This window comes from Ailuropoda melanoleuca, unplaced genomic scaffold (genome assembly GCF_002007445.2).
Source record: "Ailuropoda melanoleuca isolate Jingjing unplaced genomic scaffold, ASM200744v2 unplaced-scaffold7037, whole genome shotgun sequence".
In the NCBI taxonomy this organism is placed as follows: Eukaryota; Metazoa; Chordata; class Mammalia; order Carnivora; family Ursidae; genus Ailuropoda; species Ailuropoda melanoleuca.
Window position 1 is genome coordinate 9,477 of NW_023245359.1, and position 3,548 is coordinate 13,024.

General features: G+C 35.9%; 1 pseudogene; it reads left to right on the forward strand.

The window, feature by feature from the left end:
- Positions 1 to 1,902: 1,902 nt before the first annotated feature.
- On the forward strand, positions 1,903 to 2,564 carry LOC100474349 (annotated as a pseudogene).
- Positions 2,565 to 3,548: the final 984 nt, after the last annotated feature.

Consider the following 3,548-nt stretch of genomic DNA (forward strand, 5'->3'; position numbering starts at 1 on the left):
CATGCTTAGTGATTCTTAAGATTAATCTTAAGATTCTCTCTCTCCCTCTCCCTCTGCCTCTCCCCCCCCACTCACCCTCCCTCTCTCCCTCAGAAAAAGCAAAAGCAAAAACAAAAACAAAAACACATTACTGTAGTTATGATAAGGTTTCAATTGAGTATATTGTCCATCACATCACAGAGCATCTTTTTCTAATTTACGCATTATCCAGAAGATTTCATAAAAGGAATGTATTTAAAGTTTCAGTTGCAGAAATACCTGTCTTCTCATTAACAGTAGGTTAAATTTGTCTTGCTAACAACATAATTTATACTTTTATCTTGCTTTCAGTAAAATGGGGCTAAATGTGTGGCCTACCTCTGGTAACTATGTAAGTAAGACCTATGATATGCATTTCTACCTGTGTTCTTTGAATCCCTGCTTTTGTTGTCTTCCTAACCTTATTTTTCCTTTATCTAATTTCCCAACTGTTTAAACCATTTTCATGGGACCCATATTTTAGGCAGCTTCAACTCCTTTGTTAAACAAATAAGTATAAATTAGTAATGTTTATGCTATCAGACAATGTTTTTAAAGGAAACTTTGTTCCTATATTATCTGCTTTTATCTAAATCCTTTAACAATATGTGTGTATGTGCATGTGTGAATTTTAATACTCATTCCGTTTGTACAGGAATAAAGACACACTTAAAATTATTTTAATAGCATTTTCCTTATCTGCAATTTCTACTGAATCAGGCAACAAGAAAAATGTTAAAAGTCCTTTTATTTTTCTTTTAACTCAAATACTCATAAGGATTTTTTCAAGCATATGTAAGAAATAAGATAAATAAAAAGATTTCTAAAGGGGATACAAAGTAATAAGCCATAAGAACTTCCACTAATCCAGTATAAAAATTAGTTCTTAAGAAATCTCTTGGTAATCCACTTTCAAACCTCTCCAGTTTGTTTAATAATAATTCAAGTTTACATTGGTCCCAGAGTAAGTCTGCCCTCTGTACCATGATTTCAGTGTTTAACTTATAATTAAGTACTTAAAATGTTTGAGAATATACTTATCAAGGCATCAACACATTGCGTAATTTTTTTCTGTCTCAGGTGAATATTCTAAATGTGTCAGCATGAGCCATAGAGTTACACAATGCATTATGCATAGTGAGTTGGTCACATTATCTTCACTCTGTTCTGCTTAGGAGACAAAGTTGAGATTACGTAAATTAAACCACTTTGTCATGTTTTGATTCCCTTACTCAGTTCTATCTGCCTAGGAATGTAACTACCTCTGCAAAAGTAAAATCAAGGACAGATTTTGCTCTATGGATATATAAGCATTCATAAAAATATAAAGGTAACATTCCATTTATTTAGGAAAGCATGATATTTTAAGTGAAACTAATATAAGCAATATGGCGGAGCTTATAGCATTTTAAAGACAGAAATATCTTCAGAAGTGCTTTAATTTGGCCCCCTTATTTTGTAATTGATGCTGTTAGCCAACAACCCAGGTGATGTTCTCCAAAGTCATAAAGCACAGAATTAGGCTAGAACACAGGCCCTCTAATGGCCCAAATCTGTAGGTAAATTATCAGTCCCTCTTTGAGAAAAATGCTTTTATAACTTTCAATCACAGAAAATATTTGCTATATAATCACATTTATATATTTCCTCAAAAAATTATTATAAATATTCAGCATCCTATAGTTACAAAGAAAATAATTTTACAACTTGAAACAGTGGTTTGTATTTGAATCATTTTTCACACCTAATTAGTGGCCCTTGTGAACTTTCCATTGTTATAAGAAACTTCAAAATCTCAAATTACACTGGGAGGTCAGAGGACGGTGAGAATTAATTATAGAAAAAATATTCAAAGAAATAATCAATGTTGGCTCAGATGAGCAGGAAATGCTTCTGGAAGCAACATCACAATTGCTGCCCAAGGAGAACCCCAAGTCCAGTTCAAACTTATGCTGGCTGGTGATGGCAGTACTGGAAAACTACATTTGTAAAACGTCAGCTGACTGGTGAATTTGAGAAGTATGTAGCTCTTGGGTGCTGAGGTCAATTCCCTTGTGTTCTACTCCAACAGAGGACCTACTAAGTTCAATGTATGGGATATGGCTGGTCAGGAGGAATTGGGTAGGCTGAGAGATAGTACCACATCAAGCCCAGTGTGACATTACAAGGTTTGATGTAACAGCAAGGGTAACTTACAATGATGTGTACAACTGACATAGAGGTCTGAGTATGTGAAAACATCCCCATTGTGCTGTGTGGCAACAAAGTCGACAGTAAGGTCAGGAAAGTTAAGGCCAAATCTCTTGTCTTCCACCAAAAGAAGAACCTTCAGTGCTAGGACATTTCTGCCAAAAGTAACTACAACTTTGAAAAGCCCTTCCTCTCTCTTGCTAGAAAACTATTTGGAGAACCTAACTTGGAGTTTGTTGCCGTGACTGCTCTTGCCCTACCAGAGGTTGTCTGGACCCAGCTGTGGCAACACATATGAACACAATCTAGAGGTTGCTCAGACAAATGCTCTCCCAGATGAGGATGATGACCTATAAGAAAGTGCAGCTGGAGCCCAGTGTCAGAAGTCTAGATTTATAGGCAACTGTCCTGTGATGTCAGTGGTGCACCATGTTGGCCACTTTATTATACAGCTAAACAGAACATGTGCTTAATCTCTGGGATACTGAAGGAGATGAATGGGCTTTGGAGTGAATGTGACAGTTTAAGAAGCACCGTTTCTCGGACCTGCGTATTTAGCTATTCTGAAATGTAGTAGTCTCCTTCCTAAATTTCAAATATAAGACTACTATAGTCACATCACAATATCCAGTGGTGAAATCTTGTTTGTTACTGTCATTCCCATTCCTTTTCATTTAGAATCAGGATAAAGTTGTATTTCAAAAAAAGAAAAAATCAACTTTGTAGGAAATTCCTTTCCAGTTGTGTGTATCCTCATTTTTTATTATAAGCATATGCTTTATAATGTTTACTAGATACAAGTGGTAACTACATAAATGTAGATACTAATATTAACTGATCAGGAAATCATTTGGTAGCAAAAGGACAGAAAAAAACAACAAAATCAATTGACCAGAATTATGAATTTCTTGACTCATGTAACTTGAAAGTCTAGGAGTATTTTCAGGCATGTCTGGATACAAAGAAAAAAATAATGATGCAAGGACTCTCCGCTTTTGCCATTACATTTTCTGTATTGCTGTACCTGGTTAAATTCTCAACTCCCCTCCACACAATGAAAAGATGGCTTCCTACACTTCCCAACTTATGCACCATCTTAACACCAATCTCAGTGGGGCAGGTGGAGGATGCTTTCTTTCCAATAGCTTCAACAAAAGCCCTAGAATATAGTCTCCAGGGCTGTGACTGAATCACCTTCTCACCCCTGAATGTATCATTGGGATACAATGTTTTGATTGCCCAAGCCTTGGTTACATGGTCTCAGGATTTGAATCAATCTCACTCAAAACACACAGAATACAAATGGGGAATAATGGTTCTGCCAGAAGATATGAAAATAA